This window comes from Lissotriton vulgaris, unplaced genomic scaffold, assembly GCF_964263255.1.
Source record: "Lissotriton vulgaris unplaced genomic scaffold, aLisVul1.2 SCAFFOLD_508, whole genome shotgun sequence".
Lineage (NCBI taxonomy): Eukaryota > Metazoa > Chordata > Amphibia > Caudata > Salamandridae > Lissotriton > Lissotriton vulgaris.
The window spans coordinates 378,430-402,728 of record NW_028245501.1 but is presented as its reverse complement, the minus strand read 5'-3'; positions in this window follow the sequence as shown (position 1 = coordinate 402,728).

Genomic DNA, 24,299 nt, shown 5'->3' with positions numbered 1-24,299 from the left:
GGAAAGGGAAGGATGAGGGAGAGACGTCAAGAATGGATGGGGGAAAGGGAAGGATGAGGGAGAGACGTCAAGAATGGATGGGGGAAAGGGAAGGAGGAGGGAGAGACGTCAAGAATGGATGGGGGAAAGGGAAGGAGGAGGGAGAGATGTCAAGAATGGATGGGGGGAAAGGGAAGGATGAGGGAGAGACGTCAAGAATGGATGGGGGGAAAGGGAAGGATGAGGGAGAGACGTCAAGAATGGATGGGGAAAGGGAAGGATGAGGGAGAGACGTCAAGAATGGATGGGGGAAAGGGAAGGATGAGGGAGAGACGTCAAGAATGGATGGGGGAAAGGGAAGGATGAGGGAGAGACGTCAAGAATGGATGGGGGAAAGGGAAGGATGAGGGAGAGACTTCAAGAATGGATGGGGGAAAGGAAGGATGAAGGAGAGACGTCAAGAATGGATGGGGGGAAAGGGAAGGATGAGGGAGAGACGTCAAGAATGGATGGGGGGAAAGGGAAGGATGAGGGAGAGATCTCAAGAATGGATGGGGAAAGGGAAGGATGAAGGAGAGACGTCAAGAATGGATGGGGGAAAGGAAGGATGAAGGAGAGACGTCAAGAATGGATGGGGAAAGGGAAGGATGAGGGAGAGACGTCAAGAATGGATGGGGAAAGGAAGGATGAAGGAGAGACGTCAAGAATGGATGGGGGGAAAGGGAAGGATGAGGGAGAGACGTCAAGAATGGATGGGGGGAAAGGGAAGGATGAGGGAGAGACGTCAAGAATGGATGGGGGAAAGGGAAGGATAAGGGAGAGAAGTCAAGAATGGATGGGGGAAAGGAAGGATGAAGGAGAGACGTCAAGAATGGATGGGGGGAAAGGGAAGGATGAAGGAGAGGCATCAAGAATGGATGGGGGAAAGGAAGGATGAAGGAGAAACGTCAAGAATGGATGGGGAAAGGGAAGGATGAGGGAGAGACGTCAAGAATGGATGGGGGAAAGGGAAGGATGAGGGAGAGACATCAAGAATGGATGGGGGGAAAGGGAAGGATGAGGGAGAGACGTCAAGAATGGATGGGGAAAGGGAAGGATGAGGGAGAGATGTCAAGAATGGATGGGGAAAGGAAAGGATGAGGGAGAGACGTCAAGAATGGATGGGGGAATGGGAAGGATGAGGGAGAGATGTCAAGAATGGATGGGGGAAAGGAAAGGATGAGGGAGAGACGTCAAGAATGGATGGGGGAAAGGGAAGGATGAGGGAGAGACGTCAAGAATGGATGGGGGAAAGGGAAGGATGAGGGAGAGATCTCAAGAATGGATGGGGAAAGGGAAGGATGAGGGCGAGATATCAAGAATGGATGGGGGAAAGGGAAGGATGAGGGAGAGACGTCAAGAATGGATGGGGGAAAGGGAAGGATGAGGGAGAGATCTCAAGAATGGATGGGGAAAGGGAAGGATGAGGGAGAGATATCAAGAATGGATGGGGGAAAGGGAAGGATGAGGGAGAGACGTCAAGAATGGATGGGGGAAAGGGAAGGATGAGGGAGAGATCTCAAGAATGGATGGGGAAAGGGAAGGATGAGGGAGAGACGTCAAGAATGGATGGGGAAAGGGAAGGATGAGGGAGAGATGTCAAGAATGGATGGGGGAAAGGGAAGGATGAGGGAGAGATGTCAAGAATGGATGGGGGAAAGGAAGGATGAGGGAGAGACGTCAAGAATGGATGGGGAAAGAGAAGGATGAGGGAGAGATGTCAAGAATGGATGGGGGAAAGGGAAGGATGAGGGAGAGACGTCAAGAATGGATGGGGAAAGGGAAGGATGAGGGAGAGATGTCAAGAATGGATGGGGGAAAGGGAAGGATGAGGGAGAGATGTCAAGAATGGATGGGGGAAAGGAAGGATGAGGGAGAGACGTCAAGAATGGATGGGGGAAAGGGAAGGATGAGGGAGAGACGTCAAGAATGGATGGGAGAAAGGGAAGGATGAGGGAGAGACGTCAAGAATGGATGGGGGAAAGGGAAGGATGAGGGAGAGACGTCAAGAATGGATGGGGGGAAAGGGAAGGATGAGGGAGAGACGTCAAGAATGGATGGGGAAAGGGAAGGATGAGGGAGAGACGTCAAGAATGGATGGGGAAAGGGAAGGATGCGGGAGAGATGTCAAGAATGGATGGGGGAAAGGGAAGGATGAGGGAGAGATGTCAAGAATGGATGGGGGGAAAGGGAAGGATGAGGGAGAGACGTCAAGAATGGATGGGGGAAAGGAAAGGATGAGGGAGAGATCTCAAGAATGGATGGGGGGAAAGGGAAGGATGAGGGATAGACGTCAAGAATGGATGAGGGAAAAGGGAAGGATGAGGGAGAGACGTCAAGAATGGATGGGGGAAGGGAAGGATGAGGGAGAGACGTCAAGAATGGATGGGGGAAAGGGAAGGATGAGGGAGAGACGTCAAGAATGGATGGGGGAAAGGGAAGGATGAGGGAGAGACGTCAAGAATGGATGGGGGGAAAGGGAAGGATGAGGGAGAGACGTCAAGTATTGTAGAGGAGAAGAAGAGACGGATAAAGGAGCGAGCCCAAGAGCTGTAGCAGACGTGAACCCAGAGCTTCTCTGTGGTCTTAGAGCAGCTTCTTTTCAAAACTTCACCAGTGTGTAAGGTGCAACGTCACCCCTAATACAAGAGGGTTTACACTGCGAAGGGACTTTTACAAACAGTTGTCTGTAAGGGACCCTCATGTGGCCTGTGTGTGGTCCTGGTGAGACCTCACGGCCTGCAACGGCTGCGTCCAGTTGAACTCGATATAAGGGGGAAACTGGTCTAAAGAGCTTCAGGTGCCAGTGGAGTGGACACCTCAGATGATTTAAAATAAATATGTAAATTGCATTTACATCAATATTTAATATAAACATATTTTTTTTATATCTTTTTCAATTCAATACAATATTTGAATTTTCCCTGATACTTTACTATGTGGCGATCTGCACCCCAGCTGCAGAGTGTGACTATGATATATATAGGGGAAATAAAAAAATATTATTCACTCAAAAATATTTGCTAAGCTGCTGCCCTTGATGCAAGATCCATCAATCAATCAATCAATCAATCAGGGAATTGTAAGCGCGTTACTCACCCGTGAGGGTCTCAAGGCTCCATGGGACCATGAGCGGTGTCAATTGAGCGCAGTGTCTCAACCGCCCATACTGACTGTATCAGCGCTCACCGTGCGGGGTGAACCACAGACTGCCGTCATCCCAGCTGGCGGGGCAGAGAGTAGACAACAGCAGCGGCCTGTGCAGGTTAGAGCGGTGGGGCCGGGTGGAAGGGGATTTGGATGGACAATGACAAGACAATATTGAATAAATAATTAATTTTCCCTCGTCATCGTCTACCGAAATCCCTCTGGCCCCACCGTCCCAGGGCCCCACTGCTCTTACCTGCACAAGCTGTGTTTGGAGACAATCCCCACTCTGTGAGCGTGCACGGAGCAAACCTCCTGGAGATGTCATTTGGCAAGTGTCGGCCATGCCTGCAAATCACAAACATCACCGACTACAGAAAAGATGGTGACCCTGCCGCCACTGAGCTTTAATGCACCCATCTCCTGGGCAGGAGTCGGTCGGATCACAGGTGGGGTGGACCTCAGGGAGTCTTCCCCCGCCAGCTTCCCTCAAGAGGGTGCACGGTCCATATGTTCATTGCTGATGGCGCTCTCTCCCAATGGAAGAGAAGAGGCTGCCCCCCCAAGTAGACTTCCCCCATATAACAGATCAGAGTGAAATGTGAAGGGCCCTGAATTCTATAGATTGTATTGTAGTTGCATTTATATAGCGCTTACTACCCCTAACGAGGCGTCAAAGCACTTTTTCTGCGAGTGCACGCTACTCTGGGACCCATAGAGGATTAGTGTTGAATTAGTATAGTGGAACATGCAAGTACATTTTAAGTGGTGGATAGGTCAGTCAGTTATTTGGATTTGGAATAATAGGCAGAAGGATAGAGGAGAAAAAAAGGTTTGTATTTATATAGCGCTTCTTACCCCTGATGGGGTGTTGAAGCGCTTTTTTGGCGAGTTAATAGTAATGTGTGGTCTGTAAAAATCAAGTACTTTTCCTTTAAATAAGCACAAGCGCTGGCCGGGCCTTGGTTTATGGAGAGATGTCAGCTGATCTGTTTAATTCCGAGCCTCTAACCCCCCACCCCCCTGAGACGTCACTGACAGGAGGGTCTGGTGCTCAAGGGGTGTCGCTGGGGCTCAGCTCTGAGCTCAGCAGGGTGCCGCCACAGGACTCAGTGGTACCAGCTCTGATGGTCACGGCCTGACCCATCAGCAGCCCTGGAGACAGCGGTCACACAACCCAGGACCATGAGGAACAGCAACGACATGTGTGTTTTATGTGACGCCACCTGTGACGCGATGCATGGACCACATCAGTCCATGTGTCAACAATGGAACATCAGAGGGCTCGTTTGTGTATGATGCCCCAATGTAACTTACTTAACTCCACGCAGGCAGATTTTTTATGTTTGTATTACTTTGACAAAAGTTCGCAGTTGTTTATTGAACATTGCAGCTTGGCACATCTGCTGCCGCTCCAGTGCCCACTGGGTGCCCAGAGAAGGGCGGATCAGATGTGGCGCAAACGCCAGAGGACATTGAACCCCGCAGCAGCACCCTTGTTTTCTGACCTGTGGCTTCATCAAGCATTGGAAACAGTAATAATGAGGAGACGTCTTCTCCGTTCGTTGTTGCATCTACGTGATAACGCACTCGGCGCATCGAGCTTTCTGCCTCCAAGTGTGATTGTGAGATCAATGGCTAATAAAGGTGATTTTCCACAACTTCTCTTTCCCAATCGTTCGTATCGATCTTCAATTTAAATAAATTGCACTCGGAGGGAAACCACATGTTTTATCGATTGAACTTTATGTGAAACATCTCAGAGTCTCTCCATGCGATCACACGCTGCAAACTAACAGGCTTATTTACAAGCCCCCTGCGCCGCCGGGGCGACACGCTTAAAATGGGAAAAAGTGACGTACCATCGACGCAAGGGGCTTGTAAATAAGGGGGCAGATTTACGGGTTCTGGCGCATCTCTGTAAATCAGCAGGGATACGCCAGAAAAATATGTGACGCGTAATTCCCTCCCTGCACCACCACAAATGCGTCGCATTTACAATGTGGCGCACCGAGGAGCAAGGATAGGGCGATGTGTGTCGCATCCTGTGGCGTAAGGGCGGCGCATTGCTGGAGTCGTGTCACAAGCGCGACACGGCTCCAGCAATGCTCAGGGGCGCCCTATGCCTAACCTGCTGCGTCACTCCTTACGCCTGCTTCAAGTAGGCGCAGGGTTTTGACTCAGCATGGACGTAAAAGTGACTCAGTGAAATCTTTTAGGTTTCACTGCGTCACTTTTACGAGGCATTCCTGCAACGGAACGACCACCCTGCGCTGGAAAGCCCTCTTGAAACCTAACGCAGGTTTCATGTGGTGCAGGGCTTTATAGCGTGACGCTCCTGCCTAGATGCGTTGCGTTGTAAATAAGGCATAACATGAAACATGGTTTACTAGGTAGTAAAGTCCTACTAAGCACCATACAAAGCAAAATAGCAAAACAGTGATTGTATAATCCATATAGGTAAGTAGAGTTTTCCCATTCTGTGAAGTTGTGTTTAATTTTCTACTAGAGGTTTTATTTTTATTCTGCATGTGTGCAAACATGCTCACTTTTTTATATGGAAGAGCTAGGTGCCAAGATTTTAAGCGATTTGTGGGAAAGGTGATGGTATGACCATGTATTATATGGGATAAAGTACCCCCTGGTTTACATGATAAGGATACTGCAAGTCCTCTCGGAGTTCCATAACCTTATAAATAAACTTGGGCTTCAGCCTTCTTCCTCTATATGGTTATGGAACTCCTCAATGACGTGTAATATCATTATAATGTACGCAGGGAGCACTTTATCCCTTATATATTGGACATTTTGGAACCTGTGAATGATATATTTTTCACAGAGGACCGAACAAACAGTCAGGGCCCGCAGCATAGGGCTAGCCACTCCTTCCCTGCCCTCGAGCAGACCTGCCCACCCCAACCAAACCCTTCTGCTTTCTCGCAGTGCGAGAAGCAGAAACATAAAATGGTATTTACAATACCATTTTATGCTTCTGTTTCTCTCACTGCGAGTGCAGTGGGGCAACGCGCCTCCGCCCACATGGAGGAGCCGCCCCTGTTATTGTCCTATGGTTTCCCTGCCATAGCACAGTCAGATGCTCAGTCACCTTCCCTGCAGTTTGGGAAAACGGAAAGACTTACCTGCAACACGCCGCAACACGCCACAGCTTGCCAGGCTTCACAGCCCACGCCGCCACCGCCGAGAGTCACCTTCCCTGCAGTTTGGACGCGCCGCCGCTCCGGGACTACGAATCCCGGCAGCCTATGCGGCGGCGCGCGTTGTGACACCGCGAGGGCGCCAGGGGAGGCGCACAAAAGCGCCGCAGGACCGGCGGAGCACTGGGAAAACGGAAAGACTTACCTGCAACACGCCGCAACACGCCACAGCTTGCCAGGCTTCACAGCCCACGCTGCCACCGCCGAGAGTCACCTTCCCTGCAGTTTGGACGCGCCGCCGCTCCGGGACTACGAATCCCGGCAGCCTACGCGGCGGCGCGCGTTGTGACACCGCGAGGGCGCCAGGGGAGGCGCACAAAAGCGCCGCAGGACCAGCTTCGCGGGACGCCCGGGGCGAAGCCCGGGCAAAGGGCGGGCCCTCTGTGGCCCTCCGGGGACCGAGGAGCCGGGCCGGGGCCACACCCTTTTCGTCTTTCTATGCTCACTGCTCGTCCGAGCAGCTCCTAATTACGTGAGTGAGATCCTGTTTTACATATTTACATCTCGTATTAAGTGAGCGCGGAACTATCAGCCACTATGACCACTAAAGTGGTTACTATGGACAATTTTCTCATAAAGAAGGTAGCGCAAATTAACAGCAACAGGAGGGCTTCATTGGGTTTGGAACATTCACCTGCTATTATTATCGCACCAGAGCCCCCAGTTACTGTTCCTGATATCTCTGTGGCAAAGGAACACCCGGTCCCTGCAGGCAAAGTAACTATTGTAACAGCTATGGTCCATGCGGGCCAGCATGATGAAATCCCTTGTGTGCAAGCCCCCACAGTATTGGCAATATCATCTACAGGAATAAATGATCCTGCAACTAAAGAATCCCCTAGAAGATTCAAGAAAGCCCGAGTGAGACGGAGGGGGAAGCAAAGCAAGGCAAGCCATAAAATCACACAAGGAGGGGGGAGTGTGCCCGGAACTGCACCTCTACTTTTTGAGTTGAGGTCTCCAAACTTGGGAGGAATGGGGGATGCTACTTCACAGAGTCGACTTACAGACTCCGTGATGCTTATTGATTTCTCACAATCAGGGATTATAGACAATACTGATAATCTTCCTCTTGATCCCATTACAATGAGCAAGCATCTTTTGTCTAGTACGCCAACTAGCTCATCATTACTGGACTCACCTACAGGGAATGATAATGGTAGGTTATCAGGATCCCCAAAAATTCCCATTGAGTCATCTTCCAGGTCTTCTATTTCCCCCCTCACTATAAGAATCAGCAAAAAAAGGGGGGCGGTGAGCCACTGTGTAATCGAGCTCAGAAGATAAGGAAAGGGGTAACTCAGTCCCCACAGTTACAAACTGGTCAAACTTTATTAAGCGAAGAGGCCATGATGGCCAAAATTGTAGAACTTATCAGGGGTGTGATGCAACCGATTCTGGATAAGACCAATATGATGTGTACACACTTAGACATCATAGAGAAAAAGGTTGAACAGAATTCCCTCCTTTTACATGACCTAATAAAGGGCCCGGGAAAAGCTAAGACGAATCCCATAGTAAAGACTAACCTACCTGCAAAATCTAAAGTTATAGCTCCCCCTATAACATTAGCTCCTATAACACCAGTAACTAAAGCACCAGCACCTGTGCTAAAAAAGAAACCAGTACAAGAAAAGGGAAGATCGGGTAGCCCCACGATCACGCTATTAACTCCCACACCGCAACTGCCTATAACTCAGCCGGCGGCCCCAGTAACTAAAGATCAAACCCTTAAATCTGGGGGACCTCAAAATCAGGGAGGTAGAAAGGACCCTTTAACAACTAATCCGAGAAATGAAAATCCACCTACCATTGCCTTAGAAAAGACGGGCCACACTATAGATTTACCCCCAGATTCTGCCCCTTTCGTTATTGTAATGGCAGGGGTTCCAGAATTACCTGCAGGTAAATGGGAAGATCACGTTGCCTTACGGAACAAGGTTACTTTTTGGCTCCGAGACAACAGACCGTTGCCTGCATCCATCAATGGTGAAATCCTAAGTGTAAGGCGTGCCTATTGGGTGGGAGTTAGACCCAAGGATAGAAGGGGTGATGTAATAGTCATTAATTTTAAGGATTATAGGGCCGTGAGGCACATTGGAGATTGGTTCGATGCCAGTAGCAGCGATGCCATCTCCACACATCTTTTATCCTATTTCTATCCCTATGCACCATCAAAAGATCATAATAAACAGGGCTGGAATAGGCAGCTATTTAAGGAACCATTCCATCAACAGCGGGGGTCTAGAAACATGAGACCATGGGATAGGCCCGGTTTAACGGGGCCACCACCTTTGATGGGCTTTCCTGTTTATGTAAATGCTCAGGACCCCCATATTCACATGCAAAGGTCGGAGGTGTTCTATCCCAGACATCAGTTGCTAGATTATCAATACCCCTCTTTAAATAATCAATATCCACCATATCCGGAGTTTAAACCCCCACAAGGGAGACCATGGAATAACAGAGAGTTCCACCCACACATGTATAATCTACCTACCCAAAATCGTTTCCAGATTTTCACTGGTCTGGATGGGGTTGATTGACAGCAAGCTCAGATATCCCAAGAAAATCTGGTTGGGAATACATTTTTTCCTCCAGTTTTTCACCCCCTCATCAAGGATATAGTTCCCCCTAAAAGTACCGAGACTTTGAGCGAGCTACCCCAAGATTTGCCAACTCTACAAAAGGTCCCTACCTCTGACAGATTGTCATCATGCGACAGTGATACCCTGGAGCAGATGCAATCCCCCATAGTTGTTGTTAATAATAGGAGTGGGGAACAGATAGGAGATGGCCCGACCCAGATGAAGAGCGATCCATGTGCACTGCTGTTTTGGAATATAGCAGGGTTCAGGCAAAAAATTACTAATCCAGCCTGGGAGTCAGTAATAAACGGCCAGGACATAGTGGCCTTGCAAGAAACATGGACTCAGGACTCAATCCATGTAAATGGTTATAGAACCTTTTTTACACCAGCTGTTGGAGGTCATTTTGGTAGAGCCAAGGGTGGGTTGACCACGCTTGTTTCAAATCAACTTAAAATTAAACAAGCTGATTGCCATTTAAATTCTAGTTATTTCCAACTTATAACCCTAAGGAATTTTAAAGGAGCTGTGGTGTTAATTATTAATTTCTATAATAATGTCCCGAGAGATGACATTCTGGTTGTAATGAAGCAACTTAAGGAGGAAATTCAGTTAGAGGTAGACAAAAATGAAAGGGAGCTGATAATTTTATGGGGGGGGGGATTTTAATTGTTCATTATGTACTAAAGGGAATCAGGGCCTATGTGGCCTAATGACGGAGAGAGATATGCATTTGACACATTTTGATCATACTCTGATGGGGGACTTGCTTAATGAATTATTATTCATGTTTGATTTAGGGTTTGCAAATGAATCTGCCCTAGAACCCACACCCTTTGCACCGACTTTTGTTGGTAGAGGCTTAGCGACAACCATTGATTTCATCATCGCCTCCAGTAATCTTAATCACAGATTGTTGGGGGTTACGAACATCCAATTACCCATAAGTGACCACCTTCCACAATGTCTTAAGGTAGTAGATTTGTTCCCAGACCCATCGACGGCCGCGCCTCTAGTTGAGACAGCGGTTGATGTTGTCCTTGGGAGACAAAACGGGTACACACTTAAATGGAGCAAAGTAATCCCCACAACCTTTTTTAAGGAACTCTGGGAGGTGTGCTCAAATAGTTTTAGGATTTGCCTGAGTGACAACTCCACTAATGATCAAATTATTGAGCATTTTGGAATAATAGCTATAAACATAAAAAGTAGCCTAAGGGTGGAGGCAAAACGTAGAGGTAAGGGACCCAAGAGCTGGTTTAATACCGCATGCACCAGGGCATTGAAAAATCTAAAACAGGCAGTACACAGATGCCCTAGGGATAAAAATGAAATAAGAGAGTGCAGGTCCACATATAATCAGGCCCTGAAAGTAAGGAAAACCGCGCTAAATAAGGAGGCAATAGATTCCCTTTGTGAGGCCTCGCAATCTAAAGATTCCGCTGCATTCTGGAAAGTAATTAACACCCCTTTCCCATATGAAACTCATACGGCGCGAATCGAGATTGCAATAGACGAGGATAAATGGGTAGATCATTTCTCCAATCTTTATAAGGCACAGGAAGACATCCATGGTGGGGGTCCTAACTCTAGCTTGGATGCAAAACAGAGTTACAACTTGGTTGTAACACTTGATGAAGTACTTCTAGCCTTGAGATCCACCAAAGGCGGTAAGGCTGCCGGACCTGATGGGATTCCGGCAGACCTATTTAAAGCTAATACTGAAATCTGGGGGCCTATGTTGGTACAACTTTTTAATGCAGCTCTCTCACTGGGTCTGAAAGAATCCTGGTTCACCTCAGTCATTGTCCCGATTTACAAGAAGGGGGATAGGAATAGTTGTGCCTGTTACAGACCAATCTCCCTTCTTGACTCCTCAGTAAAAATTTTGGGACGTGTTGTGTTGGCAAGTCTCCAAAGCTGGGCTGAGGAAAACGATATTATCAGTGATTTGCAATTTGGTTTTCAAAAAGGGATTGGCACAATTGAGCAAGGGTTAAACCTAATGCTTTTGCAGCATAAATATATAAGGATAAAATCTGAACGCTTGTATTTTACTTTTGTCGACCTTTCATCAGCGTTCGACTGTGTATCACACTCTAAATTGTGGGGTATAATGAAAGGTTTGGGAGTGGACAATAACATTATCTGCTTCTTGAGGGAACTCTACAGTGGAGCCACAGCTTCTGTTCGTTACGGCAGGGGGGGAGAATGCTCCAGACAATTGTGTAGGTCGCGGAGTGCGGCAAGGTTGCGTATTGGCACCTTTTTTATTTCTTCTTTATAGTAATGGGCTCGAGCGTCACCTGCTGCAAAAGTGTAGGGATATGCGCAGGGTGGGGAGGAGGGCAATCCCCGCGCTCATGTATGCGGATGACGCAGTACTCATGGCACGCACTCCTCGCGCTCTGCAAAAACTAGTAGTTAGTTTTGAGAAATTTATGTTGAACCTGGACCTACTAGTAAACTGTAGTAAGACTTTTACAATGAATTGTGGCCCAAAATCAGGTAAACCTATGAAGCGTATGTTTTTAAACAATGTGCCATTGGATAACACCCCAACCTTTTCTTATTTGGGCATTTTATTCCATGAGTCAGGTTCCTGGACAAGTGCAATTAAGGCTAGAACTCTTTTATTCATGAAAACGATCATGGCCTTACAGAATTTCGTCAGAAAATTGGGCAGGAAGCCGATAAAAGAAATGTTAACCATATATAAAGCTACATGCTTGTCTGTGGCTATGTATGGCTCAGGTCTGTGGGGATATGCAAATGTTGATCAAATCCAGCTGGTAGAGAATACATTTTTGAGGGGAGTCCTAGCAGTTCCACAGTGTGCTGCCACATTCAATTGTCACGCTGAACTTGGCCAACCTTACATAACGGACATTATCAAAATTCAACTTATCCTACTGTGGCATAGGGTATGGACTACTAATGAATGCGTTATGAACCGGGCCCTGTTACGTGACACCCTCAGTTTGGACCATGTGGACAGAATGGAATGGCTGGGTTATGTAAAGCACTTTCTAACCGAGATTGGATTACATTCATATTTTTCGGACCCAACCTCAATGGATACCATTTCCAGGAATACACTAAAAACCATCTGCCTGGACCATCTGGTGGATAAGAGGAAGAGAGTGGAAATTTTGAAACCCTCAGTACACTCTCACCTTCCTACTCTCTGTGAGACTAACACTGTACAGCCATATTTATCCCTGTCCATGACTAACTATGACCGTTTTCTTTTAACTCGTTTTAGATTTTGTATATTTTTTAGATTAGTGTCTTTTCCATGCATGAACTCATGGAACCACATTTTGCCCACCTGTTTGTGTGATGGTACGTCACAACAATCTGATATTCATATCCTTTTTTTCTGTAAATTTTATAGTGCCTTACGTAGGAAAATCATTGTCCCTTTTTTAAAAAACATGAATTTAACCAGATGTCGCCCAGCTTTTTTAGAAGTACAGAAAATGGACACGATTTTAACTGTTACTGTGATTTTAAATTATTTAAAAAGTGTTTTTAAATTCAGGAAACAAATGTTAATTGAAATAGCCTAGACCTCCTACTGATCTACCTCACTGCACCAATAATCATGAGATGTAATTATTGTAATTATTGTAATCATTGTACTTTGTTTTATGTCTGTTACTTTTATGGTTATTTGTTTTTAACCGAATAAAGTTTATTGAACTGAACTGAACAGTCAGATGCTGAGGTGTGCGAAGTGAGTTGTTATGCAGTGAGGCTGGTTATGCTTCACTATGCAATAACTTCAAGTTATCCACATAGGTCATTGGATTAACAGTAATAAATCCCTAGCTTTTACCAGAGAACCATTCTAGAGCACCAGCATGGACGAGAAGTGATTGACACGACTCAAAAGATATCCGGCACCAACTTTTATAAATAAAGCAAATTTTGATATATCTTCGACACCAAAACAAATGCAATCGGATGAGTCTAGCCTGGGTTATAGATTCTTAAAGAAAAATAAATCAGTGCAATTCACGCCTGCAAAAGGTTAACGCTGGGGGTAATGGGGAAAGGGACTAGTGATAAACGGTCACTTGCTGGTCGAGTTCAGTGGAAACCACTGGGTGTGAAGATGAGGCAGGCCCCAGGGCTAAGCTTCGACACTCAGGTACATTTTACCGGGCTCAAAGGGATCTGGCTGCAGAGTAATCCTGGCTGACCCTGGTGCTGAAAAGGGAGCCGCGGGTGCTGACTTTGCTGCTTAGACAGTGCTGGTGCGGAACGGGGTGCAAACTCTTGGCAAAGGGGGCCACAAGGTTATTGGGTTGAAGATGCTGCAGGGTTCGCTCGAGACACACCGTTGAATAGAGATAGTGGTAGTCCAAGACTTGGTAAAAGCAAGTTCAGACTTCAGTCACTTCGACATCCTGATCCTGGAGTACGGGGGGACATGGTAGCCGCCTGAAACCTGCTGGAGGTCAGAACTACATTTCCCACAATGTACCAGACCATTTACCTTTGGGTGATTCACGGACGGGCCTGGTGTCCAGTGGTTTTTTGGATCCGGTTGCGGTTCATGCCTGCAGGCTGCAGGGAACTAGTACCTCCTGCCGAAGGGAGTTCTGGGGCTTCCTTTGACCTGTGGAGGGGTTCATCTTTCCTTTGGAAGAGGTCACTGGCCCAGGGTGAGTTGAAGTCTTGCAGTTGCAGGGTGGTTGCCACAGGTACAGTCTTTCTTTTTTTAAAGATATGTTTATTGTCATTTAGGTATTTTTATATACAACATAGTCATTCACATAAAAACAACATTGCGCTGCCCACTACTTTTCCATCTACAAGTGGTTACTTACAAACATTGCAAATGCTGGATTGCTTGCGTGGAATGCAAAAAAAACCACTCAAAGATGTGTTCAATGCAATTAATGATTGTATCTATAAGTCACAAACCATCAGATCACCAGTAGAAACCAGCGTGTGTGTTCCCTCCACCCATCTTATAACTTATGGATTGAGTGTGGTTTCTGTAATGCTCTCTGTGACAGGTTTGTGTTCTGGGTTGCAATTGACTTTAAGCATGGTCCAATGGGAAAGTGGGAAACCGGGAGAAATCATGGCTAATACAACTAAGTAACCAATCAAAAAGCATTATGACGATGTCTCTGGTGGGGGGCTGGGTGGTGGAGAGGGCTGCCACAGGTACAGTCTTTGGCACCTTTTCTTTTTTTTTTTTTTTTTTTAAATTTTTGAAAACCTTTATTTCACAAGAGCACACAGCTATTCAGCCTAACATCCCGGAGGCAAGGCAGCATAGTAGACAGAGCATAATAGTGCAAGTCAGGTACAGCAGGAAATTACAGGTTTATTTTATAATTTTATAACAATAAGAAGAAAACGCCAAACGGCGCCGAAGAGTGGCAATGGGAGGAGAATACAGCAAGGAATAGAAGGCCGGGAGGAGAAAGAAACCAGCAGTTCAGAAGTACAGAAGAGTGGAGGATGATAGGAGGGGGGGGGGGAGAAACAGGATCAATCAGGTATCGTACACAGTCGGTGTCATAGGTCACAGTGTCAGGTGCTCATCCAATGAAACAGGCTCGGGCGGCAGACACACACCCCGGTAAGAGTTCCAAGCGCCCCACACCCTGTTCCATTTGTTAGGTTTACCCCTGGCAACATAGACAGTCTTCTCCCGGAACATACACCAATCCATGTTGGCCTTCCACTGTACCACCAGGGGTGCCGTATTGGCCCCCCATCTTTGTGCGATGTCTCTCTTGGCCACCATATTGCCTAGGGTCACCCACTGGGTTTGGGCTGTGTTGTGATCTGTTGGCTCCCAAATGTTAAGGAGGCACCTACGGGCTTCCGCCGCAATCCCCACTCCCGACACTTCGCTCATGACCCTGTGAATCCTCCTCCAGTAGGACGCTATGGCCGGACATTCCCACAGGATGTGTAAGAAGGTAGCGAGGGCACCACAGCCTCGACGACAGAGGCCGTCGGGCGAGTAACCCATGTGTATAAGGCGTGGGCCAGTAACGTATACCCTGTGCAGGATTTTAAATTGGACCAGACGAAGCCGAGGTGAGATGGCAACCTCCTTAGGGGAGGACACTGCACTCTGCCAGTCCTCCTCGTCGATCTCCAGGCCATCCGCCACCCACTGATCTCGTAACCCAAGGAGAAGGTCAGTGCGAACATTAATTAGTTTTTTGTAGGACAGTGAGATTGCGCTATCGGGCATATGGCCGTCCAGCACTCTGTCCTCCAGCGGTGAGCTTTCGGGGATGTCTTCCTCAGGGGTCATTGCAGAGAGCAAGGCGTGCCTCAGCTGGGCATATCGGAAGAACTCCGAGGCACCCAGCTGGTACTCAGTCTGTAGCTGGGGGAAGGTCTTGATAGTCCCTTTGGAAATCACATCCTCCACCCTAGTGATGCCAATAAGGTCCCATTTGTCAAAGCCCTTGGTGTGCCATAGTCTGCCCAACATATCTGGTTCATACAGAGGAGTGAAGCCGGTCAGTCTGCCCTGCCATCCCTGCACCTTGGTGATCGTACGCCAAATAGAGACCGGACATACGCCGATCCAGAGATCTGGAGTAAAGGGCTCGGTAATAATTACCACCACTCATAAGCCACCTGTCCATAGCGTAGCCGGGGCTATTCACCGGCCCATAAAACCCGTGATTGAGGGCTGCAAGCTGGGAGGCCCAATAATACCTACGAACATCCGGCAGTGCTATGCCCCCGTCGTACCACGGGAGCGTGAGCTTCGTGATCGCCACCCGAGGGCGGCCATCCCAAAGCAGGGCCCGCTGAAGACTCTCAACTTCCCGGAAGTATCGGGCTGGTACCGGGTCTTGGGTGTTTTGTAGGGCATACAGAAATCTGGGCAAGGACATCATTTTAAACAGGGCCGCTCGGCCAAGCAGGGAGAGCGGGAGCTTACGCCAACCCTCCACGTCGCGTCGAAGGCGCTGCAGTGGGGGGAGCAAGTTCTGGTCGTATCGAACCTTCGGGTTCCCAGAGATGTATATCCCTAGGTACTTGAAGCCCTGTGTGGCCACCTGAATGTTGCAGCCACTAGGGAGGCGCGGCGTGTCCCCTTTCAGTACGTATAGGGAAGACTTGGCCCAATTGATAATCAGGCCAGAGTATCTCCCAAAGTGTCTGAGCAGGTCACAGGCAACAATGAGAGACTTGTACGGGGACGTCAGATATAGGAGGATGTCGTCCGGGTACAGGGAGATACGGTCCTCGAAGCCTGGTGCCCAGGTGATACCATGGAGGTCAGGGTGGAAGCGCAGTTTGGCCGCCAAGGGCTCGAGAGCCAGGGCAAAAAGTAGAGGCGACAGGGGGCAGCCCTGCCTGGTACCCCTGTGAAGGACAAAGGACGTCGACAGGCGACCATTCACGGATACATTAGCCATTGGGCTGGCATAAAGAAGTTTCACCCAGCTGAGGAAGACCGGGCCAAAACCGAACTTAGCTAACACTGCCCAGAGGTAATTCCACTCGATGGAGTCAAACGCCATGGTGGCATCAAGGGATGCCAGCACAGCTGGCTCCGTAAGAGTATGCGTCCTAGCCAGGGCGCCGTGAAGCCGTCTCAAATTGAGGGCAGTGTTGCGGTGCGGAATAAAGCCCGACTGGTCCGGGTGCACCAGGTCGCCAATAACCCCAACCATTCGGTTTGCAAGCAATTTGGCGAGGACCTTGGGTTCGGTGTTCAGGAGGGAGATAGGCCGATATGAACGACACACATCCCTTGGTTTACCGTCTTTGTGGATGACCACAATAGTGGCCACCCTCTGGTCAAGGGGGAGAACGCCGGCGTCCCTCGCCTCCAGGAACATAGCACGGAGACGCGGGGAGATCACATTGGGCCGTATCTTATAGAGCTCAGCCGGGATTCCATTGGGACCCGGCGCCTTGCCAGATCTCAAGGAGCGGATCGCAAGGGCAATCTCGTCAGAGGATATGTCCCTGTCCAAATCATCGCGATCCGCCTCAGAGAGACAGGGAAGATCCACGGTCGAGAGAAGTTCTGCCGAGTCGGCCTCTGAGCAGTCAGCAGTGGAGGTGTAGACACCCCTGAAATAGTCGGCAAAAGACTCGACAATGGCGGAGGGGTCAGTGACAGGGGTGCCATCTGCCCCCAGGATCTCAGGTACAACCCGACTGGCCAACTCCCTCCTGTCCAACCAGGCCAACAGCTTGCCAGCCTTGTCTCCCACGTCGTAAATACGGCCCTGCTGTTCCCTAGCCAGGGTCTGGGCGGCATTCGTAGCGAGATCTCGGTACTCCAATTGCTTTAGGGAAAGCGCATGGAGGAGGTCTGGGTTAGGTTCAGGGTCCAGTTGGGCCTCGAGGTCCAAGATCTCTTCCTCGATACAAAGGAGATCGGCATCTCTATTCCGACGGGCCTCCGCTATTAAAGCAAATGCCGCGCCTCTCAGGACGGCCTTGAACGCCTCCCACAGGGTCGCGGCCGACCCGACCGAACCCTCGTTCTCGGAAAAGTAAAGGTCTATAGCCTTGGCCAGTAGGGCACGGGTCTTTGGGTTACGAAAGTACCAGGGGTTGACCGTTGCCGGGCGCACCGACAGGGCAATATCGAAGTCAAAGGAGACCAGGAGCGGCGAGTGATCAGAAACTCCACGCGCCAGAAAACGAGCCTCAGACACGGCCGTAGCGTGAGCTGCCAAGGTAAGGATATAGTCTATACGGGACAAGCTACCATGTGCGCTGGACAGGAAGGAGTACTGACGAAGCGTAGGGTGTAAGAGTCTCCAACTATCCACAAGGCCCATTGAATCTATAAATGAGGGCAACCACAGTTGAGAGTGGCGAAGATCTCTAGACGGTTGTCGGTCCAGAGTGCCAGAACAGACCGAATTGAAGTCACCCCCAACAATAAGTAAGCCGTCAGGCAGAGCTAAAATGGCGCCACCAAGGTCCTGGAACGTGCTGGTCTGTAGGCCAGGCGGGACGTAAACTGAAAGTAGGATGAGGGCCCTCCCCTCCCACCGCCCAGCCACCGCTGCGTAGCGTCCCCTATCATCTATCGTAGTGATGTCAATCTCCAGCGGAAGGGAAGCCCGGACAAGAACGCCCGCCCCCCCGAGAGCCTGAAGTGAACCCTGAGTGTGCCACCATCTTGTACCCCTTGCGATTGAGCGCCTTACATGAGTTCCCAATCAAATGTGTTTCCTGTAGAAAAACCACATCAGGCATGTGACGCTTAAGCATTTGAAGCACAATTCCCCGTTTGATTCGGTCACCCAACCCGTTGACATTCCAACTGATAACTTTTAATTTCCTACCCCCCATCATCGTGGCACCCTCCCCTACCCCGCCCGAGGGACCCTTGCAGAATCAAAAGTGCAACAATATACATCACCCATTGCCGAAAGAAAGAAAACAAAATCACACTAAGAGACATTTGAACTTGTCCCAGAACACCCCCCACCCTGCACCCCTGCAGCAGACTAAAAAGCCCCCCCAACCAGCAGTGTGCCTGTCGCCCCATTAACTAGTCTACAAAAAGCCCCAAGAGGAGTAAGGATTCCCCGCGGACACCTCCCGCCGCCCCCCATGAAACGACAGGAGCTCAAATTGCTATTACACTGAAAAAAGGGACGAATGTCACATATAGCAGGACCACCAACCGCCAGTGTCCACGTAGTAGAGCCAGTTCTCACAAATCAGCGCCACCAGCAGCGCCCCTTTTGCTGTTCTCCCGGTCGTCGCTACGCTGGGGTAGGGTGTCGAGCCATTCGCTTACGTTGTCCGGAAAGTCAAAGAACAATGCACGGCCTTCGTGCTCGACCCGCAGCTTGGCCGGGAACATCATCGAATACTTGAGTCCCATGTCCCTCAGTCGTCGTTTCACTCCCCCGTAGCTCTGGCGTTGTCTCTGTACCGCCCTGGTAAAGTCGGGGTAGAAGTGCACCTCAGAGTTCTGGTACTGTAACGGTCCATGCCTCCTGGACGCCTGTAAAATCGCGTCCCGGTCCCTGAAGTTGAGGAACGTAGCAATGATGGGTCGAGGTGCCGCGCCCGTCTTTGGCGGACCACCTGGCACCCGATGTGCTCGCTCCACCGAGAAGAATTTGCTCAACCCGGGGGGAGTAAGATGGTTCTGTATCAGGTCCTCAACGAACAGGTCCGCCGATGCATCTTCCGACCCTTCCGGAACGCCAATGATGCGGACATTCTGTCGCCTGGCACGACCTTCATAGTCGTCCAGTCTCCTGAAGAATTGGTCAGAGGCGAGCCGTAGGGTCCGGACCTCGGTTTGCAGGTCCGAGACGTCGGTGGTAAGGCTCGAGGCTTTTAAGTCCAGCGATTTCACCCGATCGTTGGTTTTACCCAGGTCGGCTCTGATGAGGGTGAGATCCACCGCCAATGTGTCCACCTTGTGGGTCAAGACCTCGTGCTGTCTCTGCATTTCGGCTCGGATGCCCGAGATGGCCCCCATAACGTCACTGAGGGTGGGCTCGGACCCATCTGGCGAGCCCGATGCGGAGATGTCCTTAGTAGAGGCCCCCGGTGCAGGCGAAATGCGGAGTTGAGCATATCTATCAATCCTGTTCTGCTGCACTTGGGACTTGCCACGAACTCCTTTGTTCGATGTCTTGTCCGGGTCGCCCTTGCCCGCCATGTTGGGTCCGATGAGACCGTGGGGCCACCACACACAACTCCGAGCCCAAGGTGCGCCGAGCCGAGGTTGTAGAACAGAGGTGGAGCAAAGTCCAGTGGTGGATGACACAGCAGTATAGGAAATTCCGCCAGTGGGGATCACCACCCAGCACTACGCATCCCAAGCTTGCGGAGTGACGGAGACCGAGGAGACAATGGCGCTTCCTTGGCAAGGGACATCACACGACGTAGCTCAGCGTAGCGCATCAGTGACCCGTCAGCAGTCGGAATCCACCTACGTGGAACAGGATTTCGAGCAGGATTATTGCGGAGGGTCGGAGGGTCTGCGGCGCTCCGAGCTTACGCGGCCATCTTGCTTGCCCGCGAAGCTCCTTTGGCACCTTTTCTTGGTTGCAGGCCCTGAAGTCGCAGACTCCGGTCTCTTCTTTGTACTTTGTTGTAAGATCTGAGGTTCTGGTTCAAGGGGTGTCCCTTACATCCTAGATTTAGGGGCGTTAGGAGTGTGGGAGCTAGTAGCCAATGCCCTACTAGCCTCAGTGGCTAATCAGCCCCTGAGGTTACCACATCCGGGGAAGAGTGGCACCTTTTCTACCCAGAAGCCTCTATTCTGCCACTTTTAAAAATGACAGAAACATCTTCAGCTGTACAGGCCAGCTAGCCCACCCTATGGGTATGGCTAGCCTTCTGGGGATATATGCCTTCTGACTGCCTAATTTTCCCACCTTCCCAGGTTATAAATGTTTCTGAGGCAGGGGGCTGTCTTTTTCCTCCTCTGGGAGAAAGCCTACATGCAAATCAGCGGCTGTGTAAGCGTTGAAGCTCACCGCTTTGATATGCCACTTCAACAGACGTCCTGTCAGGGAGGGAAGTGATACCGACCGCCCAGGCAGGCCTTTGGTTCGGACTCCTGGGAGTGTTTGCACCTCCTGCTGGGGCAACCAAGTGGGCAACCTCCAAGGCCACATCAAACCCGACTTTGGGAAAAAGTCAGGTTTGATGACACAAGCTGTTAGACAGCAAACAAGACACTTTTCAGTGGGACCATAATGGCAACCTGGGGATGCACAAGTTTTGAAGGACGGTGTCTACGATGAGCCACACAGGAGTTCAGTAAGGGCTGTCTCTGCAGTGAAAGACACAGGTGTTCCACATGGGCGACCTTTAGTTAGTCTTTTGCACTGAAGGATTATCTCTCGAGTGAGACACTGTGCTGTCTTTAGCATAAGACGTGCACAGGTTCACATCGGCAGCCTTCACAGGTAAACGCGGTGGGTGGTGGGATCGAGGCCCGGCAACTGTTACTGAGCCGGATCCAGGCCCAGCAGCTATCACTGAGCCGGATCCAGGCCCAGCAGCTATCACTGAGCCGGATCCAGTCCCGGCAGCTATCACTGAGCCGGATCCAGGCCCGGCAGCTATCACTGAGCCGGATCCAGGCCCAGCAGCTATCACTGAGCCGGATCCAGGCCCGGCAGCTATTACTGAGCCGGATCCAGGCCCGGCAACTGTTACTGAGCCGGATCCAGGCCCGGCAGCTATCACTGAGCCGGATCCAGGCCCGGCAAATATCACTGAGCCGGATCTAGGCCTGGCAGCTATCACTGAGCCGGATCCAGGCCCAGCAGCTATTACTGAGCCGGATCCAGGCCCGGCAGCTATCACTGAGCCGGATCCGGCCCGGCAGCTATCACTGAGCCAGACCCAGGCCCAGCAGCTATTACCGAGCCGGATCCAGGCCCGGCAGCTATTACTGAGCCGGATCCAGGCCCAGCAGCTATCACTGAGCCGGATCCAGGCCCGGCAGCTATTACTGAGCCGGATCCAGGCCCGGCAACTGTTACTGAGCCGGATCCAGGCCCGGCAGCTATCACTGAGCCGGATCCAGGCCCGGCAAATATCACTGAGCCGGATCTAGGCCCGGCAGCTATCACTGAGCCGGATCCAGGCCCGGCAGCTATCACTGAGCCGGATCCGGCCCGGCAGCTATCACTGAGCCAGACCCAGGCCCAGCAGCTATTACTGAGCCGGATCCAGGCCCGGCAGCTATCACTGAGCCGGATCTAGGCCCGGCAGCTATTACTGAGCCGGATCCAGGCCCGGCAGCTATCACTGAGCCGGATCTAGGCCCGGCAAATATCACTGAGCCGGATCTAGGCCCGGCAGCTATCACTGAGCCGGATCCAGGCCCGGCAGCTATCACTGAGCCGGATCCGGCCCGGCAGCTATCACTGAGCCAGACCCAGGCCCAGCAGCTATTACCGAGCCGGATCCAGGCCCGGCAGCTATCACTGAGCCAGATCTAGGCCCGGCAGCTATTACTGAGCCGGATCCAGGCCCAGCAGCTATTACTGAGCCGGATCTAGGCCCGGCAGCTATCACTGAGCGGGATCTAGGCCCGGCAGCTATCACTGAGCCGGATCCAGGCCCGGCAGCTATTACTGAGCCGGATCCAGGCCCAGCAGCTATTACTGAGCCGTATCCAGCCCCGGCAGCTATCACTGAGCCGGATCCAGGCCCAGCAGCTATTACTGAGCCGGACCCAGGCCCGGCAGCTATTACTGAGACGGATCCAGGCCCGGCAGCTATTACTGAGCCGAATCAAGCCCCGGCAGCTATCACTGAGCCGGTTTGAGCCCCGGCAGCTATCACTGAGCCGGATCCAGCCCCGGCAGCTATCACTGAGCCAGATCCAGGCCCGACAGCTATTACTGAGCCGGATCCCAGGGCCGGCAGCTATAACTGAGCTGGATCCAGGCCCGACAGCTATTACTGAGCCGGATCCAGGCCCGGCAGCTATCACTGAGCCAGATCCGGCCCCGGCAGCTATCACTGAGCCAGATCCAGGCCCGACAGCTATTACTGAGCAGGATCCAGGCCCGGCAGCTATCACTGAGCCAGATCCAGCCCCGGCAGCTATCACTGAGCCGGATCTAGGCCCGCCAGCTATCACTGAGCCGGATCTAGGCCCGGCAGCTATCACTGAGCCGGATCCAGGCCCAGCAGCTATCACTGAGCCGGATCCAGGCCCGGCAGCTATCACTGAGCCGGATCCAGGCCCGGCAGCTATTACTGAGCCGGATCCAGGCCCGGCAACTGTTACTGAGCCGGATCCAGGCCCGGCAGCTATCACTGAGTCGGATCCAGGCCCGGCAAATATCACTGAGCCGGATCTAGGCCCGGCAGCTATCACTGAGCCGGATCCAGGCCCGGCAGCTATTACTGAGCCGGATCCGGCCCGGCAGCTATCACTGAGCCAGACCCAGGCCCAGCAGCTATTACCGAGCCGGATCCAGGCCCGGCAGCTATCACTGAGCCGGATCTAGGCCCGGCAGCTATTACCGAGCCAGATCCAGGCCCAGCAGCTATTACCGAGCCGGATCCAGGCCCGGCAGCTATTACTGAGCCGGATCCAGGCCCAGAAGCTATTACCGAGCCGGATCCAGGCCCGGCAGCTATTACTGAGCCGGATCCAAGCCCGGCAGCTATCACTGAGCCGGATCCAGCCCCGGCAGCTATCACTGAGCCGGATCCAGGCCCAGCAGCTATCACTGAGCCGGATCCAGGCCCAGCAGCTATCACTGAGCCGGATCTAGGCCCGGCAGCTATCACTGAGCCGGATCTAGGCCCGGCAGCTATCACTGAGCCGGATCCAGCCCCAGCAGCTATCACTGAGCCGGATCCAGGCCCAGCAGCTATCACTGAGCCGGATCCAGGCCCAGCAGCTATCACTGAGCCGGATCCAGGCCCAGCAGCTATCACTGAGCCGGATCCACGCCCAGCAGCTATCACTGAGCCGGATCCAGCCCCGGCAGCTATCACTGAGCCGGATCCAGGCCCAGCAGCTATCACTGAGCCGGATCCAGGCCCGGCAGCTATCACTGAGCCGGATCCAGGCCCGGCAGCTATTACTGAGCCGGATCCATGCCCAGCAGCTATTACTGAGCCGTATCCAGGCCCAGCAGCTATCACTGAGCCGGATCCAGGCCCAGCAGCTATCACTGAGCCGGATCCAGGCCCAGCAGCTATTACTGAGCCGGATCCAGGCCCGGCAGCTATTACTGAGCGGGATCTAGGCCCGGCAGCTATCACTGAGCCGGATCCAGGCCCGGCAGCTATCACTGAGCCGGATCCAGGCCCAGCAGCTATTACTGAGCCGGATCCAGGCCCGGCAGCTATTACTGAGCCGGATCCAGGCCCAGCAGCTATTACTGAGCCGTATCCAGGCCCAGCAGCTATCACTGAGCCGGATCTAGGCCCGGCAGCTATCACTGAGCCGGATCTAGGCCCGGCAGCTATCACTGAGCCGGATCCAGGCCCGGCAGCTATCACTGAGCCGGATCCAGGCCCGGCAGCTATCACTGAGCCGGATCTAGGCCCGGCAGCTATTACCGAGCCAGATCCAGGCCCAGCAGCTATTACCGAGCCGGATCCAGGCCCGGCAGCTATTACCGAGCCGGATCCAGGCCCGGCAGCTATTACCGAGCCGGATCCAGGCCCGGCAGCTATTACTGAGCCGGATCCAGCCCCGGCAGCTATTACCGAGCCGGATCCAGGCCCAGCAGCTAGCCTTAGTTTGGGCGTTGTGGGAACATGGTTCAAGATCGATCTCCTCGCCGAGCACATTTCACTGTTTGTTATTCCTGCAGCACACTGTCAAACAGAGTCACGTTTGTTTATT